Consider the following 27,936-nt stretch of genomic DNA (forward strand, 5'->3'; position numbering starts at 1 on the left):
AGCATATTTTCTTTTTTATTAATTGATAATATATATATATTAATGATAAAAATATATTATTATTAAAATTATAATAATTTTAATAAAATTTTTATTTTTATATAATTTAAATATTCATATGCTTCGTATTTTATAAAAAATTTAGGAGATTTTTAAAAATAAATTAATAACTATAATTAATTTTTTATTATGTCCATAAAATATAGATCCAATATAAAATTCAAGCGCGTTGAAAATTATTTCTTTTTTTTTAATTATATTTTATTTCTTAATCATTATAACCTCTTTTTTCCTGGGTTTAAATCATTGCACTGCGAGAAAAGCGGAAGCACGCACCCCTTTGCAATGAAAAGCTGTAGCGCAGTGCCGGAGATCAGAAGTGGCTCGTTGGTTAGGTGGAGGGAGACGAAGAAAGGGTGTGATGTTGAGTACTAATTTCTTGTTTAATTCTCATTAGTCCCTAAGACTTTATAATTAATTATTTTTATATTTATTTTAATAAGAAATGATTTAAATTTAATATTTATTTATTAAATAAATAATATATTTTTAATAATTAAATTAAAATTACATTAAAATATTATATTTATTTATATAATTTTCTTAAATATTTATTATATCATAAGATGCCGTGTTGGATACGTTGTTAGGCTTGCTTTTGTTTTGATTTTGGACTTAGTTTTATTTTTGCTGAATTTTGGTTTTACTTTATAATTATAGCCATAAATGAGATTTTATTTTATTTATTTATTTTAAAATATTATATATTCTAGAATTTTCCGGACTTATTAAGGCTTGATAATTTCTTTTAAAGTTAAAGAAAAATAAATGAAGAAAGAATAAAATAAAAAAACAAACCAAGACCGAGGAGGAAGAGAAGATCCTTCCTTCGTGGTAAAGAATTTGAAAAAATCCACATTCACGTGAATTTTGTATTCAAAATAAAATAAAATAAAAAAGCTATATTTTTAACATTTTAAAAATATTAAACAAATATTTCATTTTACGAATTATTAAAAAAACTTTTTTTTACCTAATATGACTCAGTTAAAAATATATTATTCATTTAATTCATGTCAAATTTTGAATCTTCGTTCTCCTATTCTCTTGTATATAGCAATAACAAGGGGCTTGCTTGGATGGTGGCTTAAGATAAATTTTATTATTATTAATAAAAATGACAATTAAAAAAAATAAATTGTTCAATATTAAATGAGTTATAATTTAGAAAAAAAATTATTAATATTTGAAAAAAACAACTTAAAAAAAAACTATATATATATATATATATATATATATATATATATATATATATAACATTGCTATCTACTAGTATAAGTAGATATTAGTTGATTGCCTGTGCTGTGCATAAATTCAATAGAAATTAACTTTTTATATGTATAATTTAAATTTTATTGTTTTCATTTTTTATTAAAATTATTTAAACAATTTTTGTATAATTTAATTATTAAAATTTATAACTTTAATACTTTATTATCAATTTTTATGTATTCGATTTAGATTTTCAATTTCTTATCGCTTTTTTAATCTACTTTCTAAAAAAGCCAAATTATTTAATATATCTAATTTAAATAAAACATCGCTCATAAACATAATTAAATGGAAAAATAAAAAAATATAAAAGTGTTATCAAGATGTAGATAAATAATCTTAAAAATATTTAAATTTTATTAAAAAAATAGTTACATATTTTATAAATTTTAGCTATAATTATAATATTACGTTAATTTTTTATTTAAATGATAATGATAATTATGATAATTGGATGATGATTAATATTATGATAAAATAGTTATTTTATTTTATTAATTAATTACATAGATTACAATGTGTATTAATTTTAAGAACATACGCATTAGACAAAGGAAACTATATTATAAAACTAAATAGAGTGATTATGTAGTTACATCTTAAATATAACTTAAATGATTTAAAGCAAAAAAATACTAAAGAAAATAATATTTTTATTACTTCACGCATAATAAAATAAGATAATTTTTATTAATTATATCACAAATTAATTAGTTAGTTATATTATGTTTAAATTGTATTAGGAAATAATAATAAAATAATTAAAAATAAAATATTAGTATGAGGCACGATGACACTATACTTCAAGATAATTTTGGTATAAATCACATTTTTCTAAGATTCGATAAACTCTTCCTAATATCATAGAGAATAAAATATTAATATAATAATATTAATGAATAAATTAATAATTAATAATTAGCAAGCCAAAATCTCCTCAGTAAGTGTACGTGAAAGTTTTAATGGAAAATTTCACCTTTATATAGATAGAAATATTATAATTTTAAAATTAAGAGATTTCGTAGATTTTTTTATCATATTATTAATTAAAATTGTGAATTTAATTGATTTAAAAATTTTTAAAATTCAATTAATAAAAATTATTATAATAAATACTCTTACTAAATGAACTAATATAATATTAATTATGCGTTTTTTTTATTATTATTCTTCTTCTTCGAAGTCTTCATTACTATTTATACTTATATTTGTGATAATAATAATAATTTAATTTGATTATTTAGAATGATTTATTATTAAAATTATATTTATTAATATTAATAATATATTTTTTAATTAAAAATCAATTAAAAGTTTAAAAATATAAATAAAAATACACAACTCGCAGAAATGATGAATTATTATTAACATAAAGACGGATTTTAAAATTATTTAGTTCATTGTTTGTTATTTTCCTTTTTTTTAAGTAAATTCTATAAAAATAATCTAAAAGAAATTAATGTGTGTGTATATATATATATATATATATATATATATATATATATATATATATTCAAATGGAAGTATGATAATGATTGCAATGTTCAAGACATCTCCAGGACTCTTGCAGCGGGGAAGCTTTTGCTGGACACACATCCACTCGAATCATGCTCTCTTCATTCGGGAAATCGCATGTAAACTTTTTGATAGTAACCACTCCCCTCCAAATCAATCTACATTGGGAAATTGTAGAACAAATAGCTGTGTTCAAAATAACTGCAGTACGTCTTATTATTCTCATTTGAAATATAGCTGAACTTATATATTGCATTGAAGGACAAATCACCCAACTTATTAGAATGCCCCCTCTGCCAAGGACCACTGGTTCAAAGCTCAGTTGCTTGGAGCTTTTTGGCTGTATATTCAAGCTTCCTGCTTTTTTTCAAAGGTTTTGATTGCCTTAAAAGCCTCAAGCTTAGTCAAGTCTTTAAGCAAGTGATACACTTGAAAGTTTAATCTGCAACTGCCCTGCTCATTAACTGTGTTGAATATCGATCATTTGTGAGGATCCATAATCCAAACCTAGAATACTTGAAACTAGATTCTAAAATTGAAGACATCTGTTTTGGATATAATCCACTTCTAGTTAGTGTTGATATTCGCATGATTTCTGTGTATGGATGGACGATGTCTCGGCGTCCTGAGCAGGGGAAAGATTGCAATTTAGTCAGAGTCTTGGGTAGTCTAGGTGGTATAGACAGGCTTTGTTTGCACGGTCAATTTCTTGATGTACTACTTTTAAACTTGAAACTTTGCTTCATTTTGCTTTTATATTTCTGTCAAATTGTTAGACTAAATAAAATAATCTAATGTAATATTTTCATGGTTTGTTCTTAGTTTCTAGCTAATGAGAATGTCCCACAAGGACTCCCTGCCATGCTCAACTGCCTCTCAGCCCTTGAACTAAAAGAAGTAAGGTTTACCAGTCTGAGAGACGTCATGTCTTCAAACTTAAAAGATCTTATCACGGTGAGTTATTTGATATAACAGCTTTTCGCATTTTTTATATAGTGAATTTTTGGGTCAACAGTCGTAAGAAACAAATTAATGCAAGTTTGCGTTTGCACTGGAATATGCATACTGTAAAGATGACTTGTATCTTGTTATCCTGTGTAGGTGGATACTTTGGATGAGGTGCATAAACCTGTAATGGATTTTTTTATATCACAGTGCCTCTATGATTTCTATCTCAACCAACTCAAAGTAGTAAATATTAGAGGCATTGTTGGCACAAGAACTGAATTGGAATTCATAAAACTTTTGCTTGCTCATTCGCCAATGTTGGAATCAATGACTATTGTGACATACAGCGGCGAAAGGATTTCAGAATCAGTGTTACTGCAACTTGAGCAGGCTTCAGAGCATGTGAAGTTTATAAGTTTAACCCAATAAGCCTTTCATCTTCAAGGTTTCTGTTCTTAAAAAATGGCTTAACCATGAAAGTGCATTGTTGGCACAAGAACTGAATTGGAATTCATAAAACTTTTGCTTGCTCATTCGCCAATGTTGGAATCAATGACTATTGTGACATACAGCGGCGAAAGGATTTCAGAATCAGTGTTACTGCAACTTGAGCAGGCTTCAGAGCATGTGAAGTTTATAAGTTTAACCCAATAAGCCTTTCATCTTCAAGGTTTCTGTTCTTAAAAAATGGCTTAACCATGAAAGTGCCTTGCATTTAAATTGTGATGATCCTTTTTTTTTTTTTCCCTAAACTGGTAATGCCTGTTTAGCTATCTAGTATCAACTATATGTAAATAAGTGCGCCTTTTTTTTAGCCCTAAAATGCAAATAGCAAGAGACATGGTTCAAGGTGCACTTTCTGGATATCTGCATGTACTGCTTAGAAAGCGTAGTATACAATTTTGAGAATTCTTATAGGAGCAGCAACTCAAAATGATCAATCATGACGAAAGGGAAGTTTTTGTTTTTTTTTTTTTTTAAGTGAAGTCCTAGTACCACTTGTTGCCAGATGAGGTTGAAAACAATGAAAATCAAGGCTCTAATTTATCGATTCTGATGTTTTTTGGCACTCAGATATTCCTCCTAAAATTAGAAATTTCTTATGGAAGGCTGCATCTAATTACTTTGCATGGCAGGTTAATTTACGTAGAAGAAATTGTAATAGCTATCCTATCCTATATGCCTAATGTGAAATGCTAATTTGTTTGCCCCCCATACTAATTTGTCAGTTTTGGGGTGTTATTCTAATCCTTGTGGTTCTGTACGTAGCGGAAAGAGCTTAGAGTGGCAATGTTCAGACTATTAAATTCTTAAATTTTGAGACTTTTAGCATTTTTATATTGGAATATTTAGAAACTGAAAAATTCATTGGCATAAATTTTATATAATTATTAAATTAAAAAATTATTAATGTAAAAATAAAGGTACCAAAATATTTAAACTTAATAATTTAATAGACTAAACAGTTTTATTTTTTAATACTAGAAAATATTTACAAATTTTGGACCTGGGCCCCGGTCCTACTTTTTCCGTGGATATATCTCAAAATTATATATATATGTATATATATATATATATATATATATATATATTTATTTATTTATTTATTTATTTATTTAAAAAATGAAATTCACCACCACTATATATATATAGGCATCGTAAAAGTCGGGTGAACGGAGAACTATAGCTTGGACAAAAAAGAAAAAAAAAAAACCAAAGCAGTATAGAAAAACTGAGGAAAAGAGTAAGGCGGTGAAAGCTCCGACAAAATTTCTCGTTCGTCAAGGTTATGTTACAGACTTAACAAGAAACAGAAGAACAGTAGAGACGAAAGAGAATCCAGAGAGAGAAGAGAAGAAGAAGCTCTTTAGAGAGAAGAACACATAAGTGATAAAACCTAGTTCACCAATAGTAGGTTTTGACGATGTTGCCAGTAGGGTTTCATTTTAGACCTATCGACGAAGAACTTATCACCCATTATATTTCCAAGAAGATTAGGGGTGAACCACTGCCGTGGAATGTGATCAAAGAGTGTGACCTCTACGGACGCAATGCTGAGGCTTCATGGGAAATCTATTACTATTACCGTGAAAACGACCAAAAGAGCTTGTTTATCTTACAGAGTTGAAGGATCCTAGCAAAAATAGGAATGCTAGGTGCTTTTGTAGAGTGGCATGGCAACGATGCAGGAAAGAAGATTTACAATAGCCGAACTAAGAAACTCATTAGGTTGAAGAGACGATTTACTTTCAAGCCAAGCAAAGCAAAGAAGGATGTTTCAACTTCAACTAGCAGTGATGAAACTTGGACCATGCGCGAGTATTCCTTGGCGGGTGCATCTCTGGTTGGAAATCAAAATAACCCCGAGTACGTCTGTCAGACTCTGAAAAACATCAATGGCAAGAAAGATACTGATGGAGGGAACGGCAATGGCAACCTAGCAACTATGCCTACTGTTTCATTTGACGTTGACAATGCTGTGGGGGAAATGGACCGAACAAAGATAAAAGAAAAAATAAAAATTACTAAAAATTGGGCGTGATATGAAAAATTTATGTGAACAAAATAAAAAAAGTCAAGAGCATAAAAACTTTATTAACAATAACATTCAAAAAAATCATAAAAAATGAAAGCTATTCAAATTAAAAAAAAAAAGCTAGATGCTAAGGAGAGTCCAGCTTTTGTTTTAATTTTTTAATATTTTAAATAAATAATAAATATTATTTTAATAAATAATATTATATATTATAATATTTTTATTATAAAAAAATAAATTTTAATTTAAAATTAAATTTTAATTAAATAAAAAATTAAAAATATAAAAAATTATTATAATAAAAAAATTAAATAAAAACCTGAACACTACTATAAGTAGCGTTCAGCTTTTTATTTAATTTTTAATTATTTTATTATAATAATATTTTATATTTTAATTTTTTTATTTAATTAAAATTTAATTTTAAATTAAAAAATAATTTTTTATAATAAAAATATTATAATATATAATATTATTTATTATAATATTATTTATTGAAATAATATTTATATTTTATTTAAAATATAAAAATAAAACAATTACAAAAATTAAATTAGAAGTTGGACGTATGTAAGTAGAGTCTAGATTTTCATTTAATTTTTTTAATTTTTTTATTATAATAATATTTTAATTTTTTATTTTTTATTTAATTAAAATTTAATTTTAAATTAAAAAATAATTTTTTGTAATAAAAATATTATAATATATAATATTATTTATTGAAATAATATTTATCTTTTATTTAAAGTATTAAAAAATATTAAAACAAAGGTCGGGCGTTCAGTTTTTTTTTTCTAGGACGCTATTTTATAGTAGCGTCCATCTTTTTTTTTTTTTTTTTTTTCTGGGACGTTATTTTTTTGCCTCGCGTCCCAATTAAAAATGTTATTTTGACTCGCGTCTGTATTTTCAACTCACCCTATTCTTATAATTTTTAAATTTTTAACCATTTTTTCATATTTTCTTTCCCATGACATCTTCGCATGGTAATTAACCCCAGAACATATCAAGTAGAGATACAAGTTATTTATTTTTTTAATTATTTATTTTTTAATTTAATTTTTTATTTTATTAAATTTTAATTTAATTTTAAATTAAAAAATAATATTTATAATAAAAATTTAAAATATATAATATTAAATATTATAATTTTATTTATTAAAATAATATTTTTAATTTATTTAAAATATAAAATAAAATAATTAAAAATTAAAAAAAAATTGTACGTCTAATTTTTCTTAAATTTTTTTTAATTATTTATTTTTTTAATTTTAATTTTTATTTTATTAAATTTTAATTTAATTTTAAATTAAAAAGTAATATTTATAATAAAAATATTATAATATATATTATTAAATATTATAATTTTATTTATTAAAATAATATTTATATTATATTTAAAATATAAAATAAAATAATTAAAAATTAAAAAAAAGGTTGGATGCTACTATGAGTAGCGTCCAACCTTTAAAATTTTTTTTAATTAATTTTTTATTATTTAAAGGAAAGCTGGACGCTATTTTGAATAGCGTCCAGCTTTCCTTTTAAACTTTTTATCCCAACGCTATTATAGCGTCTGGACCTTAAAAACGCTATTATAGTTAGCGTCTTGCACTCAGTCTGTCCACCTCAGCATAATTCACCTCTTTTTGGTAATTAATTTCAAACTTACCTATTTTGGTAAAATTTTATTTTTGATTACCCCTTTTTGGTAATTAACCCATGCTGTGGAGCATATGTCACTGGGTTAGTTTAATGATATTGATCCTACGACTCTTGAGGGCCATTGGTGATGCAGAACCCCAAATATCGTTATCTCAATGAATGTAGATGGATTCTGTTTTACTAAGCTATAATTAACCTTAGGGATTCGAAAATGTAATTAATATTAAATATGATCACACTAGCAAATCTTGCCATTCATTGATCTTAAATTTGTCTAAACGTTTTTTAATGACATGGTACTTTCTAGCAGGTGTGTTTGTTTAATCTGCTTTTCCATTTTTTCATATTTAACTTATCAGCAGTACTTGTAGCATCCTTTTATAATATATCAGTTGTATCTCTGCGAAAAGAGCAGGGAAAGGCTGTGTTTCGAGAGCTGATCCTCCCTCAATCTCACAACTTAGAAATTGTTGTGGGTACCATATATGGTGTTTGAATCTAATTCAATCATGACCTGATTTAGTCTTCTTATTATCTTACAAGATTATAGAATTATATTTTTCAAGATTCTTGCATTTCAATTTTTAAAGTAGGGATCATAATTTTGATTAATTGTTGCGATTTATATGATATTTTGTTTTGTTTAGCACGTTCATTGGTATTTGGATGATAATTAAGTTCTACAGAAACTTCTATATGGGACATCATGCAGCATTCGAAATTGAAGTAAACCATTTGCAAAATAGAGCAGCTTGAAGTTCCAGTACAAGCCATGTGTGTTCTATTTTAGCTAGTAATCACTTTAATAATCAGTTACATGAGATCAATCTGTCCGTTGCTGTTGGAGAATTACGAAATCATTATAAACAGTTTAGTTTGTCAGCCAATTTCTCAAGTTTTTTAGCTGCATATCAGGATTTTTAAAAAAGGTGCTAAGAGTCCTTTTAATCCATGCAGTAGTAATCAGAATCAATTCCTCCCTTCTTGATCAATTTATTTTCTTTTTTGGACTCCCTCTTAGACTATTCCTCAGTCTGAAATACATAATTTTGCACATTACCTGAACTTGAAACTGAAGACTGATTTGATGTTCTACAATGAGTTTCAACTAAAGCAGAAGTCATATGCTGCTAAAATTGAGTTTAATGTATTTATATGGATGGATTGAATTGGATCATGGAGGAGCTATCTCCTTGACCATTGACTGGACTGGAAGATAATCAATATATGCAGCAAAACTCCCTCGTAATTTTGACCATCAAGCAATATAATGTGAATTTAAAATCATTTTAAAATTTCTTATAGATGGTTTACGCTTTGTGTGAGTTGCGATTACAATACAGAGGACGCGAGAAATCACTGGACTGATGAAGGTCCTTACAGTGCTTCCATTAATTCAAAAGCGACAGGTTTTAGTTGCAAAATGGTCTAAAAAATGAAAGTGAGACCTCTACAGGATAAACATTACGCTACCGTTGTATTTATTTAATGCCTAAAATTATAAAACTTCAGTCAAGAATGGAAGGGCGAATCTGCATATATTTGAGCATCCCCAGAGCTTGCTCTGCAGAAAGCCTCGTGAGTTGGGACACCCTAATAATCTAGTTAGCATACTGAATATATGAGGTCACGAGTTAAACTGGATTCCTCATCATAATTGTCACTTAATTGGAATACAAATACATTAATTTTCATCGAAAAAAATTGCCAGTTTCACAAAAAAACAAAATCTGTACAATTCAATGGAAACTTCTAAACCCTTTGGAGTTTTGATAATATCCGTATTATACAACCAAAAAAGAACCTTCAATCATCACGGCACTATTACAAAACAACTTCACTTATAAATTTGATCTGTAAAGAATTCACCTTGGTCCAGAAAGCTCCATTGCTTGGTTGGGCGAGTAATGAAGAGTCATCTGTGAGATCAGAATACCGATCTGATGAAGAGAACTCATGGGGTTTGGACTTGGTTGCTTCTACTCTTTGAGAAGTTCCCATCTTTCTGCAAGCCCATCACCGTCAAGCATTCTAACTACTTCAGATATTTTTGGTCTACGGCTTGGAAGGAATTGGGTGCACAAAAGAGCCTCTTGTTCCATCTCCTCAAGCTCAATTCTATCTTAGTTACCCTTTAGATCCTTATCTACAAGCATTTCAAGCTTTTTCTCTTGATGAATTTTCATTACCTGCTATCATAACAACTGTAATTTAGTTTAAATGGATTTAAATGAAAGTTTCTGAAAGATTTTCTAGCAAGAAATATCTTAAGGAGATTGTGCTCACCCAGTCCAGCATGGCTCCTTTTTTATTAGCTGCCTTGCCAAATTCTAGTGCTCGTTGGCCTGTGATTAATTCAAGAAGTTGGATACCAAATCCAAAAACATCTGTTTTCTCAGAGGACTGGCCTGTGGAAAGATATTCTGGCGCTATGTGCCCAACCGTGCCCCTCACAGCTGTGGTGACATGTGAATCTTGATGATCCAAAAGCTTTGCTAACCCAAAATCTCATACCACAGCGTCACAATAGTCATCCAGCAATATATTTGCTGCCTTAACATCCCTATGAATTATCTTTGGAACACACTGCTCATGGAGGTATAATAGTCCCCTTGCAGCTCCTAATGCAATTCTTTTCCTGGTGTCCCAATCCAAAACTGGTTTCCCTGCCAAAGAAAATGGATTAGTTCACCTACTTAAAGTGGCATTTTAGACTAATAAACTTAACCATCCTTGATATTAAAAGCAGTATGTGTTACCCTTGACGCGGGAAGCCACACTGCCATTGGACATGTATGGTTAGACTAAAACCCTTTCTGTTGGGGTGATACAAAATCCGTACAGCTTGAGAAGGTAACGATGCACTGCTGGGCTGATCCTCTCCACTTCAGTTTGGAATTGAATATCTCCTCCAACAGCATTGCCATCTTTAAGCCTCTTGACAGCAACAACAGTCCCATCCTGGAGAATCCCTTTGTACACATTGCCAAAGCCTACTTTTCCAAGTATATTCTTGTTGCTGAAGTTGTTTGTTGCTGACTGAAGTTCTCTAAATTGAAATCTCCTTAAGTTTCCAAGAGAAACTTCCTCGTGGTGTCGTTCTGATATTTCAAAGAGATTTGTGATTGATCAGAGGGAGCCATTGTATATTAATTAAAGTGAAGAAGTACACTCATTATTACACATTTGACATCAAAAAATGTTGGTTGATCCTGCCTTTGCCTCCACCATAGAAGTAATCCAAGAACAAGAATGATGAGTGAGACAGAACCAACACCAGAGCCGAAAGCAAGGGCTATTATGTGATTCCCAGTTCTGCCAGAAGTTAAGTCAGCTTAAGATACAAAGAGGTTAAGGTCAGAATCAACCCAATAGCAAACTTGCGCTTCTAACTATCAAATTATGGAAGGGGGGAAAAAAGAAGGAAAGAGTTAGTCCAGTATCCTTGCTTTGTGTGCTGCTCAAGTTCATGGACATTGGCATTAGTGTTGTCCCAAAGCAGTCTGATTCGGACCCAGTTGGGCAAATTAGAGGGTTTCCAACAATGCTGCAACAGTCAAGAAATTCAATAGAAGTTTCAAAACTTTAAGTGTGCAATTCACTGTGTAGAGAATGAAAGAGAAAGGAGAGAGATTTATCTGAATGTCTTAGCAGGGAATCTGGCTACAAGGCCACTGAGATTATTGTAAGACAAGTTGTAGAGAATAGTGTAGAGAATAGCTAAGTTATTAGTGGCGGGAGAATTAGTTTCATGCTGAGCTGGATCAAAGTTGTTATACAAGCTTCTAGAAACAGTTGTAACCTCCAGATATATTCTTTTGTAGATATAGAAGATAAAAACGATCAATAAAGAAGTTATTTTCATTCAGATCATATTTTCTTTCACTCCTCTCTGTATTTTGACATGGTATCAGAGTAAAGCTGTGTAGCTATGGCAGCCATGATTTTTCTTTACTGAGATTGAGTGTTGTTTCGAAATCACAATCAGATTCGAATTCGCTTTCATTTTCTTTGTGTTTCCGCTGGAAGTTCTTGCTTGTAGTATGGAATCAGATAGCAACAGTTCAACTCCGATGAATCAGTCCATGGAGGAGGCATTTCTTTTGCAGACTTCCGATAATCCAGGCATGTTACTGGTAAGTGTGCCGTTGAATGGATCAAACTATTTGTCTTGGAGACGATCGATGGTAATTGCGTTATGTGTGAAAGATAAATTGGGATTTGTTAATGGTAAGATCACAAAACCTGATGAAAAATCTCCTTCCTATGAAAAATGGAGGAGTGTGGATTGTATGGTGTTTTCCTGGATCTTAAATTCTATTTCAAAAAATTTGGTTGAAGCGTTCATATATGTTACTACTGCAAAAGATTTGTGGAAAGAATTAGAACAATAATTTGGTGGGAGTAATGGCCCATTGTATACAATATCAAACATGAGATTAGTTTTTTCACTCAAGGAAACATGTCATTGGTAGTTTATTTTACCGAACTTAAAAAGATGTGGGACGAATTGCAATGTTTAAAGCCTGTTCCTGTATGTTCTTGTGGCTGTACCTGTGGTGCATCAAAGGAGGTGGCTGATTTTGATCAAGATGACAAGACGATTCAATTTTTAATGGGACTTGGTGGTGAATGTGATAATGTAAGAAACCAAATACTACTAATGGATCCATTACCTAATGCTAGCAAAGCATATTCTATGGCATTGTCTGTTGAAAAGCAAAGAGAAGTTCATAATACCATTGTTGAATCAAATGAGAATGTGGTGATGATGGCAAAAGGAAATTTTTAGAAGAAGGAATTTGGGAACAAGAAGAATTCGGGCATTAAGAAAGGAGATAAGAAGGAAGATCGCCATTGTACTTATTGTAATAAGACAGGTCATGTTCATGACTCATGCTTCAAACTCCATGGATACCCAAATTGGCTCAGTGAGTTCAAACAGAAGAAATTCAATAAGCCACAGGCATATATGACAACTTATGACACTCCATTGGATGATGTGGGATCTGAGGCTACTGTTAAGAAGTCAGAGGAATGGGGAAAGGAGTTCTCAAATGCAGTGCATCTGGAGGTAAAAAAATACATGAAAGGCAAAATGAATAATGATGAAAGTTGCCAAAACTTTTCTGGTTTAGCTGGATTTTCAGGTATGGGTTCTAAGCATTACTATCTTAATTCTAACAGTAAACACACTGGTGATTGGATTATAGACACAGGTGCATCTACTCATATGATTTATGACCCATCACTTTTTGATTCAAATCAAACTTTTACCACTACCACATATGTTTACTTACCTGATGGTTCCACACAATACGTAGATTAAATAGGCACAGTTATATTACATCCAAAATTAAAATTGACAAATGTCTTTTACTTACCCAAATTTAAATGTAATCTTTTATCTGTTAGCCAATTAACCAATACAAACCACCTTACTATTATTTTTGATCATAACCAATGCTTCCTTCAGGACCGATGGACTAAGAAGTTGGTTGCTGTTAGGAGACTGGAGAGAGGCCGCTATAGACTGAACAGTGCAACAGTACCCTCAACTAAGAAAGCCATTTTACAACCTACCATACCCATTGTTATTACTGGCAAACATATGTCATCAAATAATACATGTACTGATATAAATAAAAGCCTCTCTGAACATAGACGATTGTGGCATTACCGTTTGGGACACACATCACCTATTATAATTTCTCACATACACACAATCAATTTCAACTCGAATATGGATGACTGTGATAAATGCCATTTATCCAAGCACCGCAGGCTACCATTTCCTATCAGTCAATCACCCTCAGAATCACCTTTCCAACTCATACATATTGACTTATGGGGGCCATATCATGTGAAGTCAATTACAAATGCTAATTACATGCTGACAGTTGTTGATGATTATAGTAGAGCTACATGGACGTTTCTCTTGCACAATAAAACTCAGACACCTACTGTGCTTTCTACCTTCTTGAATATGGTTCAAACCCATCATCAAGTGATGGTCCAGATAGTCAGAAGTGACAACGGTAGTGAGTTTCTTAGTTCTGCTTACAACCACTTGTTCCAAGATCGTGGAATAATACGTCAAAGATCATGTGTTTACACCCCTCAACAGAATGGGGTCGTAGAATGCAAGCATCAACATCTACTTCAAGTGGCTTGCTCATTGATGTTTCAATCTCATCTACCAAGCAAATTTTGGGGATAGTCACTACTTACAGCTACATTTATCATCAACCGCTTACCCACAAAGTTATTGAATTGGAAAACCCCATTTGAGATGCTCCATGGAAAACCACTAGACTATACATCCTTCAAAACATTTGGCTGTTTATGCTATGCTACCAATACTACACCACATAAGACAAAGTTTGCACCTGGAGCATACCGTTGCATTTTTCTTGGTTACCCACCAGGACAAAAAGCATGCAAACTGTACAAACTTGATATCCAAATCATTTGCACTTCTCGATATGTTACTTTCTGTGAACAAGTGTTTCCCTTTTCCCTTTCCAACCCACAACTTGACACATCTACTTCACCACCTACTACCCAAGTTACTGTACCTAATATGATAAATGACAATATTAATTTCCCCAACATATCTTTGTCCAATAGTCAAAATGATAACCCCATCGTTTCTTTAATACAACCAGAAAATTCACCTCCTACCCCTCATTCCTCAACTCCATCTACCCTCACAAATATTGATCAACCTAGAATTTCCTCCACCTCATTTAATCCACCTCTCATACGATGCAGCACTAGAATTTCTTCCAAACCTGCATGGCTACAAGACTTCGTTGCTACTGTTCAGTCTTCTAGTCCTTCTCAACATGATCTTAATCAACCTTCCATTGTTAATTCATCAGCTCCACATCTCAAACAAGGTACCTTTCATTTTGCTTATCTTGTGTTTCATCCTTGATATATTCAATATTTTGCACATGTGTCTATGGTTCATGAACTTGCCAGTTACTTTAGAGCAAAAGATGACCCACATTGGGTTGATGCAATGCACAAAGAATTAGATGCTTTGGAACAGAACGACACATGGGAGCTTACTACCCTGCAGTTTAACAAGAAGGCCATCGATTCAAAATGGATTTTCAAAGTCAAATATAACCCAGATGGCACGGTCGAACGATACAAAGCCAGGCTTATCACCAAGGGCTATAATCAATTGCTAGGGATTGATTTCACTGCATGTTTTTCTCCAGTAGTTAAAACAATTACTGTGAGACTTCTTTTGGCTATTGCTGCAACGAAAAATAGGTTATACATCACCTAGATATTAATAATGCATATCTGTATGGGTTTATTGATGAAGAATTATATATGAAACCCCCTGAAGGGCATCATAAAGCTAAAAAGGGCCAAGTGTGTAAGTTGCGAAAGTCCTTTTATGGCCTAAAGCAAGCTGGACGTTAGTGGAATAAAGAGCTCACTTCAAAGTTACTTTTATTTGGTTTTGCACAGTCTGCTCATGACAACTACTTGTTCACCAAAGGGTCTGATGCCAATTTTCTTGCTTTACTGGTTTATGTCGATGATATACTAATCATAGTTGTTCAAGAATCTGATATCATTACCGTTAACGAATTTCTCCACACCTCATTTACCATTAAAGACTTGGGTTATGCCAAGTATTTTCTTGGAGTAGAAATTGCAAAGTCTTCCTCTAGCTTGTTTCTTAGTCAACGCAAGTACACACTAGACATTCTTCATGATGCTGGAATGATGGATTGCAAGGTAAAGGAGTTTCCAGTGAGCAAGAGTTTACGGCTTGATGACATTACCAATGAGTTGTATGTTGAACCCGAGAGGTATAGAAGATTAGTGGGCCGTTTGCTCTATTTGAACCTCACAAGACTAGACATTTCTTATGTAGTTCAAAATCTTAGTCAATTTTTGCAACAACCAAGGCAAAATCATTGGAATGCCCTTCATGCCCTATTGCATTATCTCAAAGGCACACCTGCTAAAGGCTTATTTTTTCCTGCCAACACAGATTTGTCTATTCGTGCTTATTGTGATGCCGATTGGGCTACATGCCCTATGACTCGCAGGTCGTTAACAGGCTACTACATTTTCTTGGGTCCATCTCTTATTTCCTGGAAATCAAAGAAACAGTCCACAGCAAGCAAATCATCTGTTGAAGCCGAATATCGAAGTATGGCAGTGACAGGTATGCAAACTTCAATGGATCTCTTACTTATTACATGACTTGCACTTACCACTTTCACTTCTTATTCCACTCTATTGTGACAATAAGGCAGCGATACACATTTATGAAAATCCGGTATTTCATGAACGAACGAAACAACTCGATATCGATTGTCGCATTGTCAGGCAGCAAGTGCAAGACAAGTTCATTGTTACAAATCATATTGCTGCTGAAGACCAAATTGCAGATATTCTCACAAAGCCAGTCACAACTCCCTTGTTTCATCACAACTTGTCCAAGATGGGATTGGTTACGCAAAACCCATCTCCATCTTTAGGGGGGGCTGTAGAGAATAGTGTAGAGAATAGCCAAGTTATTAGTGGCGGGAGAATTAGTTTCATGCTGAGTTGGATCAAAGCTGTTATACAAGCTTTTAGAAACAGTTGTAACCTCCAAATATATTCTTTTGTATATATAGAAGATAAAAACGATCAATAAAGCAATTATTTTTATTCTGATCATATTTTCTTTCACTCCTCTCTGTATTTTGACACAAGTCGCTGAAATCCATAGACAAAACCTTCTTCAATGACACATTTCAGTCTGGATATAAACCATTGATGCACAAGAATAGGATCTTTAGACTTACAGAAGCACAAGCTGGGTCATGTTGGACAATGATATTGTGAAAGCTACAAAGAGACTGTTATTATTTAGCCTCCTATATGAGGTTTAAGAAATCAAAGTAAAAAATTTATGTGGGATATTCATAAATGTATAACACCGACAGTGTCTTTGAGAAGATTTTGTACTTACATGTATTGAAGACTGCTCAGATAATTTCACCAATGAAGAATTTGCTAGAAAGATCAAGTGTGTGAAGCTTTGAGAGCTTCCCTAACTCTCCAGGAATTGGTCCGGTGATATTGTTGTTCTGTAAGAGCGTGCAAATTTTATAAAACACCACAGATGTCAAGGCCAGAAACAAAAAGGAGAGATCCTTACTTAGAACTTTCCATCTGTTTGTGGACACTTACACAATTTGAAGATTGGTCAAGTTACCAATGCTTGGAGAAAGAGTACCAGATAAATTATGGCTAGGAGTTCCCCTGCAATCAGAAAATTTCAGAAACTTCAAATTTTTATCATTTGTGGGTTCCCTGAAATTGATTTCAAATAAACTGTTCTACTCAAATGCTACGTTTTAAAATTTTTGGAATGTAGAAATGAGAGATTTTGGATGGCTTACAGGCCAATGACAAGACTCTCAGGAGAACAAGTGACCATAGTCCAGCTATAGGGATCAACAGCATCCCCATCCCAATTATCAAGAACGCCATGAGGATCATGGAGAGAATCTTCCCTAGTCGCCAGATTACCAATTGGTTTCCATGGCAATGGCAAAAGATCCCGAGGCAGGGGACACAGAGCTTACGCTTGAAGTAAGAAACCGCTTATGTCTGGTTCTCAATTTAATTCCTAATTTCATCCCTGGCAATAGTGTCAGTAGGACAATCAAAACTTCGCCACAAAATCTGCTCAGAGCCATAAGTATTATTTTGATGGACTACAAAATTGCCTAAATCTTCTAGTGTAGCATTTGATCTTTATACAAGAAGATAGGCTCACCGCTATTATGCAAAATTTTCAAACAGCCGTGTTGCAAGAATTCCAGAATCCTAAGCATTCAGAATATTGTCCTGAATAAATACAAAGATGTGAGCATCACGGACTCATTTCTCCTCTACAATTATAAGTCACTCCACACTCCCCGGACTACAACCATTAGTGGAGAATTTAAAAACTTTCGGTGTCCTAATAAATGTAGTTCCTAAAAGTGAGTTTAAATTGACTTATATGTGAAAGATAGATTTTAAATCAAAGGTTAAAAATAAATAGTTAAATTAAATACTCTATAAGAATTTGAGACTGCAAATCAAGACTTTGGGTTGGACACTATTTATCGGCAAATTATAGAGTGCATATGATGTATTAAAGAATAGTGCACCAATCATTCAAAATAATCTATTATTCCCTAAATCTAAAGCATGTGCGCACAACTCAGAAAATGAGGTGGCCCAGTTAACCATGGACAATCAATCTTAGCCCATTTTTAGAGTCCACTGGCCCCAACCCGCCCATGATTTTGTACCCGCGATCGCCCACTCCAACCCATATCCAAAGGCGCTAATTTGAATTTTGTGTCTCGCTGTCGCTGCGCCTATGGCACCAGTGTTCACCGTTCTTTTCACTTTTAAGTCCCAGACACACCCTCTGGCCTCTGCTTTCTTTTCACTCTCACCTTGCTATTTTGCTTCTGAAAGCATTTTTCTATCTTCAAGAGAAAAATGGAGCAAAATCTTCTCAACGGTCGGATGGCCTCTGCTTTCTTTTCACTCTCACCTTGCTATTTTGCTTCTGAAAGCATTTTTCTATCTTCAAGAGAAAAATGGAGCAAAATCTTCTCAACGGTCGGATTTCACCGGTCACCCCCGTGGATTGCTGCAATATTGCTAGATCCGTCTCTCCTCCTCTGCAACCTAACTACAGTAGCCGAGCTGTTCAAGTACGCATTCTATAATTCATTTCACATTTATTAATAAAACAAAACCAACCAATTTGTAAAACCCTAGCTGTTACTACATTTTAAAGGGTTTTTGGTCTGTTAATTTTAATCATTCAGCAGTTTAACTTTGGTACGCCCTTTTTTTTTCCTTAGCAAAATTTGGAGTGAGGTTTTGATTGTGGGAAGCAATGGAAGTGCTTTTAAAAGCTTATGTCTATAATAGGGGAGATTTTAGGTAGTCCTTGTTGGCATCTAAGTATCAGATTGTTATGCTAATGAAACTAAATTTGTCTCTTATTAAATTGCCCCTTTCTGTATTTAACTGCTTTGTGTTGATATGTGAAACCTGTAAAACACTTAACGTCTTTTTTGGGGTTTTGGGTCGGATATAATCTGAGATAAAATATATGAGGTAATTGGGTCTTTGCAACTCGATGTTTCTTTAAGATGTTCTTTATTTTTAGAAGTAGAATTGAGAATGAATCAATGAACTCAATTTAGTTCATGAGCCATGGTTGCAAATGCGATTTTATAGTACGATTACTGAGTGATAAAGTGTCTATATCATGGTTTTAAATCACAATCACGGCTGCAATGGCGATGGCATAAATTTTTTTGAAAAATTTGGAAAGTTCATGGAAGGAGTAGATATTGATAGATATAAGTAAAGCTTAGATATACAATTATATATAATAAGCATAAATACATTAGATTAGATGTTATTTTGTAATTAATAATGTGTTTTACTAAAATTAATTCTAAAAAATAGCTAAAATTAGAAAGCATTATTTGGGATAACAACCGTTACCTACGGAATAGGGGTAACAGCTGCTACCTGTGCAAATCAGGATATGCCTTTAAATAACGGCCTAATAAGTAACAGTCCCTCTAAAAACCTGTAAATTATTTAAAACCATAGTTGATATACATAGGGGTGGGCATTCGGTTCAAACCAAACCGAACCGAATCGAATTAAATCACAAAAATTGAATTACAAAATTTAGAAACAAAACCGAACCGAAATGGATGAAAAATCGAATCGAACTGAATCGCTCTATTTTGGTTTGGTTCAGTTCAAATCGATCGGTTTTGATTTTTTATTGATTTTTTAATTTAGACTTGATTTTCAAGTTATTTGATTTGATTTTGATATTGATTTGAACCTAATAACTATTAATCAATGAAAATAAATAATTTATATATATAAAATTACATATAATTTATAAATTCCCCATAGAAATAAATCAAATAAAAAATCAATAAAATTATTCGGTTTGGTTTAGTTTAATCGATTTTTTTCTCTTCAAAACCGAACCGAACCGAAATAACCGAAATTTTTATAATACAAAACCGAATCGAATTATTTTAAAAACCGAATCAAATTACTAAATTAAAGCTGTTCAGTTCGGTTTATTCGGTTTGAATCGAATAATGCTCATTCCTAGATATACATGTATGAATGTGTACATTCAAGAGTATTGACTACCTACCTGGTAAAAGCAGATGGTCACCTGATTTGGAAGCCAAGGATTTAATGTGAGCCACTGACTACTGAGTAAATTGCACTTATTGTCAACTGCAATTTAGTGGCATCTTTCTTGAGACTGGACTGGATTGCATACTTTAATGTGATCCTGTTGAATGCATTCAGACAGAGAGTCCACTATTTTCTTTCATGGATTCAAGTACTAAGGATGACCTTCTATATTAATCAAGGATTGCTAGAGAGTCATTCAAAATATGGTATACTTGAGTTTAAAATGGGTGTTAAGAATCTGCAAATTGAATCCGATTGGTACTTGATGAGTAATTATTGGCGTATCCAGTTATTGGGGTTAAAGTTTCATAAGAATTCCAGTACCCATTTTGGATGCAGACTTCGTCCTTCCAATTTTTTTTCTCCGCTTATACCAGAATGTTGATATAAGTATTTCCGTTTCATTTTTCACACTCTAGACTTGTTTTGCAAGAAATTATAATGTGATTTGTGATTCTAATCCCTATTTCAGGAAGCATCGGAACACTTGGCATCTGTTGATTTAATTGAGTTATGCAGTGAAGCAAGGGTTGAGCACTGTCGTGCAACTAGAGATTTGAGACGCTGTGGACGCTGTGTACAGTATGTGTTGGTCTCATGTGGGCATGCCTCCTTATGTTCAGAATGTAGTCAGCGGTGTGATCTTTGCCCAGTTTGTAGAATCCCTATCACAAAGAGCAGCAATAGGGTCCGACACTGCCTTTACTATGAGTGCATAGAGGCGAGCCTTATTTCGAAAAAATGTGGTGAAAAATTTCAGGAGAAAGAATATGGAGACAATCAATTTACTGCTGATGTCCAGCGCCTTTATTCTTTATTTGACGTAGCTTTGGAAAATAACTTGGTTTCTTTGATTTGCCACTGTATCCTTTTATTGCATTTTAATTTCTCTAAATTGAGACTTGATGCATTTTCTTCATTATTAATGATAAATATAAAGGAAATCTTAACCATATAACTGCTTTTGGTCATTATTGCAAAGTACCTTTAGTAATGTGACATTAGCTATGAACTCATACTTCTTTCAGTTCCCAAAGGAAAATAAGAAAGGAAAGAAGAAGACTTTATGCAATTTACTTTATGAGATTTATTTTCATTTTTCAAAGTTAAGAATATCCTTAACAGAAATTTAACAGACGTTACAGATGTGTGTATGGATGAAAGTGCTGTGTCTAGTGATCCTGTCATTGCTTTCTTGTTGGACGAAGTTGTTGTGAAGGATTGGTGCAAGCGGACCTTCACAAACATTGTATTAGAACTTCAAGGGATATGTATCCTTTTAACTTTTGAACATTTGATATCTGAGCTTGTTATTACATTTCTTATGTTAATTTTGTGTATATTCTTTCAATTATCAGCTAAGTTTAATCTTCTTAACACTTTTGCAAGATAATCTTGAAGCAGAAGAAATGAAAACTAGGTTGAATTTTCTTGTGAAGCTTTCAGTGCATCTGGCCGCATTATCCAATGTGCTTGAAGTTTTGGAGTCATCATTTAAGGGTAATCTTTCAGCACAGTTTCATGATTTGCAACTCCTTCAAGAGAGCATTTTAAAGACAAAGCAGGTTTGATTGCTCAAAAGATTTGAATTGTGAACAGATTTGTGTGCATTTCTTCAATCTATTATATATGTGATCATTCACTGCCTTTCTTTTATTTTTCTGTTTTGAATAGCGTGTGATGTTCTCCTTTAGCACTTTTGAATTTTAACAAGGTTATGATTTTATTAGTTGAAGTTTCAAAAACCCACCTAAATTTAGAAAGGACAACATATGGGGTAGAGTTATCCTTTACATTATGGTCATCGTTGCTATAGTACTAATAATATTTAGCACATACTGGATTTGAATGAAATTAAAATAGTCTGTTTCAGCTCTGCAAGTCTGAATCAAATCGTAAATAATCACTAATGTCATTTCTTCCTGCTTGTTGTTTGTAACTGTCTCTTGGTTTTCATTCTTTATTTTCAGCATATGGAGATTATGAAATGGTGTATAAGACACCAATTTTTGGAGAATTTGAAGCCTCGTCATGCTAATTTTACATCATGGTGTTCTGTTGTCTGTGAAAGGAAATCAGCTGCAATTATGCGTTCATGGCCTGATGCAGTGAATCAATCTGCTGAGTCCAGTATGCAGACTGGTTCCTTGTTCATTGAAGATGCTTTGGCAAATCTTGAGATAGAGCACGGATATGTACAGGAAATCGGGGAGAAACTAGAACTTGCGTCTTTGCTGGATCATTTTTTAGGTCTAAGATAGAGGGGGTGGCAGGATGCTATCCATTTGAAAGTCTTCGAGCTGCTGTTGATGTTCTCTTTTTACATGGAAGTTCTGACTTAGTAGTTGCAAAACAAGCGATTGTATCCTTTCTCTCTTTGGTTTCCCATGTTTGTGCCTTCTTTCAGTTTTAATACTCTCTTGACAATTGCATATGTTTTCAGTTTGCAAAACTTTTTATTTCCTTAAAATAGGATCAGTTACTTTACTACTTTTTTGATCGGCATTGGACCATGCCAGATGGAACTTGGAGGTACATTGTAGATGATTTTGCCACTAAATTTGGTATAACCAGGCATGCATTACTTGAATCACTTGCCTTTTATCTTCTAGATGACCACACAGAAGAAGCTCTAAAGGTAACTCAATGATTATGCTGATGGTGGATAGTAAATTGTCTCCAGTTTCTACTTCTGATTTTGATGCAATATAAAATAATATGTTTGTGAAGCCTTTATTTTTCGTAGGTGGTAAGCCTGATAATATCTTGATTAACAGAGTCTTGAATGGCTTATCTATTTTCATAATGTGGCACACACAAGAGGCATTCTATGTGGTATGGAAATTGTATTTTGAACTGAATTTATAGTTAAAGTACCTTTGTTGAAGTTAACAAGTAACCAAATTGTGCTCTATATGTAACATCTACTTTACTACTTTAATTATAGTCTTTGCACCAACTCATAGTAGATCAAGAAATTATATTTAAAATTATTGGAACTTGCCTTTTGTCTAACTAGTAAAAGTACACTAGAAGAAACTAACCGCTTCCATTTTCGGAAAGATTCTAAAGAGAGCATTTGATTTTGTTGAATAAATTGTGCATAGAAAAAAAGTTCATAATGTTCATTGTGTTACGTGGGCATAGATTTGTATTGAGAATGCCAGTGTGTTTAGCTACATTATAAGCATGATTGCTGAAACTGTGTCTAGTCTTTCAGGGTTTTATGATGTATGCTCTGCCTCAATTTAATATGCTGATCAGTCTTCGAATTATATTGTTTAGGAAGCTTGTCACCTTCTTCCTGAGATCTCAGGCCCATCAACTCATCCTAAGATTGCTCAAGTGCTATTAGAAAGGGAAGCACCTGAAACAGCTCTGATGGTCTTATGGTGGTCTGGGCGTTATGGATCACAGATGGTTTCACTTAGCGAGGCTGTTACTGCTGTTCGGGTGAGGGTTGAATGTGGACTTTTGACTGAAGCTTTCATGCATCAGAGGATGCTCTGCACCAAAGTCAGGAAAAAGAAGTGGAAGGATGGACTGCCTGAGGATGCTTCTGATGAGTTAAAATGTGAATGCAGGACTTGGGATGACTGGGTGGGGGTCCTAGTGACAGAAATCTGTTGTCTTTGCATCAAGAGCAAATTGGTAGATTGAATGATAGAGTTGCCTTGGAATTCAAATGAAGAGAAATATATCCATAAATGTCTTTTAGAATGTGCAATGCTTGATCCTTCGACAACCACTGGAAGTCTTCTTGCTGTATTTTATCTTCAGGTAATTAATAACTCTAGACTTGGATAATTTTTAGTCTTGTTGAGGTGGAAATTCCATGTTGTGTGTTTTTATTTATGAGTTTTTACTTTTAAGAAAAGAAGCGGCAATTGTGATGAATTGCGATGTATATAGGTGATGACTGATTTTGGTGAATTTGAATTGCAACATACTAATGGGGATAGTGGTGGTGATGACTTAATGTGATATAGATTCTTACCTCAAACTTTTCTTCCTTCTCTCTTACTTTCTGTAAAAGTTTTAAACTGTCTTTTAATCATAGTGACTATCAGTTGGGGTAATAACTCCTTTTTTCATGACCCAATGGCATTTTTTATGGTGAAGTGACATATACTGCACAATACCTCACTAATCGTTACTACATTGTGCTCAAGTTACTGCAAAATGTCTTAACATTATAGATTCCCAGGCTTTCATTTTAAAAAATTCATTCATAAGTTCGCCTTGCCCTCCACATGTCCATTTTGTAAACCAAAGTGAAATTGCCACCTGTGAAATTTTAAGTTATCCCTGTGGGATATGATGTGGCAATAACAAAGTAGCTTTTTCATATTGCAAGTTTTTCTTTAATACTGATCTGTTTATCATTATTATTTTTTTGGTACATAACTAATCTGCCTCTATGAGTTCGACAAAGGCATGCCTATACCCTTTCAACATGTAAATCAGAAGAGCTTGCATCAATCAAAATCATAAGAAAGAAGAAATATAAATAGATGTATGAGCAGATCATTGTTGTGAGGCTGATTAAATCATTCCTGAGAAATGAGCATCTTGATGTGGATTGCTATTCATCACCTATGTATGAAAGAGGGCTACTGTAAAACTTGGACAGGAGCTGAAAGTTATGGTGATGGGTAGCAACGTAGGGAATTAGTTGGAAAATAAATGAATGTGGATGAAAGATGTAACGTTAGATGCCAGTGTTGTTTGTTTAATATCTTTATTTATAGAGCCTATAATGCTCGTGTGATTTGTGCCTCTGTCCCAGCTAGTATGGTAAAGCTTTGCAGCCATAAGATTCCATGGAGGAATTGATGTGTAATTTGGTGAATGATGATAATGCATATGCATAATGGCATTTCTGTGTCCAGTTTATATTCTTAGTTGATCTGGTAATTTTATATTATTTGTAGGTGCTGCTCAATGTTAGCTTCTAGACAAACGCCGTTGCTTGTTGGAACAATGTTCTGTGTTTTATCCTTTAAAGATCTCACACATAGATTCCGGCTAACTTGTGGTCTTTATATTCTCTCACTATTCCAGCGCTACCGATATGCTGAGGCATGCCAAGTTGATCTCAAACTTCAGAGTGTGGAGCAGGACTTCATTTCAAAGAATTCTGTTGGTGAAGAAGTTCTGTCTAGAATGAAATCTGCTAGTGATTGGAGAAGAGGGCTTCTTGTAAGTGCTTAAAACTTGTTAGAATTGATGCATTCTTTGGGGGATCAAATTTATCCTGCACAAGTCATACATCTTAAACATGAGATGGTTCATGGGTTTTGAGTTTCATTTGCTTGAGTTTTCAAATCCTTCCCACATTTGGAAACATAGGTGAACTAGATTTTGTCCAAAAGCTCACTAACTGTTCCTTAAGCACACACTGCTTATGGTAAACTCTTACGGGTAAGAAGTTTTTTTATTATTGTCCCACTAAGAAGAGGCCTAACTGATGATTTTTATCCTTGTTTTTATGTGACATGCAAGCAATACATTAAAACAAATAATATTTGGGAAAAAGAATGAGTAACTATGTTAATTTTATGTGCATTAACCAGGCTAAATCCATTGAATTGCTATCACAAGTCCAACAGCAGCAAGTGAAGACTGGAAAAGCAGTGTCTGAGATTTATAATAGTTCTGGTGAACGCGTTGAAATGCCTGAAAAGTCTGATCTTCCTTTGGTAGGAAGGCCAAAGTCAAGCAGTTTGTTGATTCCATCATCTGCTGATTCTTCTCTTGTTCTGCAGACAAATCATACAACTCTATTTAAATCATCAGTTCTTGAAACTCCAACGAGACTCGGTGGATCCATCAACGAAGCTTACTTTGAACTTGGTAACTATGGCTCTCCATCAATTCTCCAAGAATGGTTATTTAAAAGCAGGAAAAAGACTGAAGCCACAAGTTAGTAATCACAAGAATGTTAAATATGATGAAACCCCAGCTCCTCAAATTCCTAGAGTTAGTCCCATGAGTGCCACACCATTAAAGGATATCAGCAGAACTTAATTGAGAGTGCTTCCTGACAATCACCTGCATGATGTTCAATTTGATAGCATCTCACCAGAAATGGAACAAAACGGGTTCATTGAGCAATTCCAAAATACAAGCCCCCATTATTTCCACAAGTTTATAGCTAACCTGATTGCTATGTCTGGTGGCAGTGATGGGTTTCCTACTGATTCTGCACAGGTGTCTAGTAAAGGGATTCATTCTAAAAGATCAGATGGACTTTGGAACATGACTTCTAGAGATGATCTGATGGAGATTGGTTCAAGGTAAAATATAAACTCTTCTACGCTTTGCCACTCCACCTTGTTCTTTTTGAAGGCCCGTTGCTTATTTTCACTGTTTCGCCGAGGGAAGCCTCTTTTTTCCTTTCTTTCTTTCTCCCTCATTTAGTTGCAATATTGATCCATTCTTATTTTCTGTTTTATTTGTGTTTTATGGACATTTCAGTGGTAGAGAAAGGGTTTTCACCGTTGAGGATGGAAATGGGAATGGTGGGCCGAGATGGAGGTCTGATGAATCCTGTGATGAGGAAGAGGTGCATAATTTGGAGAGAGCTGTTAAAGTAGCTTCTTATACAACACCCACAGGAGGAGTTAGAAGAAGTAGATTTGCTAGAAGATGAAGATTGCTGGCGTCTGTTCTGTGAAATATTGATTCCTTGGATCATCTATAATTGCTCAATATAAATGGGTGAGCAGGAAGCAGCATGAGTGAGCAGTGAAACAAAGCCATAATTTTTTTGTTCAAGGGGGATGCACTGCTGAGGCAAGCTTAGAGGTTCCATTGGAGGTATATAAGCATACTTATACTGATTCGTAGTTGCAAAATGAGATTCAAGTCACTCCTTTTCTTGCTGTTCCATTGATCAAATGTGAATTCTAGGCGCTGGCTACATTTTTCTATGGTGTCTTCATATTTGGTAGTTTACAACATCTTTGTAACCTGTAATCTGTACGTGATCAATTACCAATTTTTATGCTGCTCTACCAGATTGGTATCAATACATATTAACATCTTTTCTGTTTCCATTTCTTTTGGGGCTGAAGATTAATCAGATGTCCTCCCGCAGTCCCTCTAAAGAAATAGCAGAAATCAAGGACAAACGAAAAGGATATGGAATTGAAACTACGACTAGAAAATCAGAGTTTAACAAATTCTTTTGTATTGGCCTGCTTTTCATGTTTCATCCCCAGAAGAGATGCAGCTTAATTTTGATTTCTGTTTAAAATATGATTTTTTTTTAATTTTTATATTTTATCATTATTAACACTTTTATTTTTTAAATTGAAAAAATTTTCAAATTTAATTTTATCAAACACTGTAGTCTCTCTCTATTTAAAATACAACAGTGAGTATAAATGCTTGGAAGGGAAAGAGGACTTGGATACGACACGGCAAGTCAAACAAGAAGCAAGCAACTCGAGTAAACCGATGACAAGCCAACAAGAGATTTAGCTTGACTGTCATTCGTGAACTGTAAACTGTCATTTCTTGAGAAGTAATTGATTAATTGAAGCTGATACATACAAATATTAAATGAAATGTCGTTTACCATAATAAAAATCAAAATTTCCAAACAATTTCATGCAATTGTGCTCGAAGACAAGTTTCAAGAAATATTATAG

General features: G+C 33.0%; 3 pseudogenes; 2 read left to right on the forward strand and 1 right to left on the reverse strand.

Moving 5' to 3' along the window:
* The first annotated feature begins 3,131 nt into the window (after nucleotides 1-3,131).
* Nucleotides 3,132-4,224, forward strand: LOC110646086 (F-box/FBD/LRR-repeat protein At1g13570-like; annotated as a pseudogene).
* Nucleotides 4,225-4,325: 101 nt separating this feature from the next.
* LOC110646085 (protein NSP-INTERACTING KINASE 1-like) lies at nucleotides 4,326-18,317 on the reverse strand (annotated as a pseudogene).
* A 240-nt stretch (nucleotides 18,318-18,557) lies between these two features.
* Nucleotides 18,558-27,339, forward strand: LOC110646090 (E3 ubiquitin-protein ligase HOS1-like; annotated as a pseudogene).
* Nucleotides 27,340-27,936: the final 597 nt, after the last annotated feature.

The sequence above is a fragment of the Hevea brasiliensis genome, chromosome 16 (assembly GCF_030052815.1).
Source record: "Hevea brasiliensis isolate MT/VB/25A 57/8 chromosome 16, ASM3005281v1, whole genome shotgun sequence".
Classification (NCBI taxonomy): Eukaryota; Viridiplantae; Streptophyta; class Magnoliopsida; order Malpighiales; family Euphorbiaceae; genus Hevea; species Hevea brasiliensis.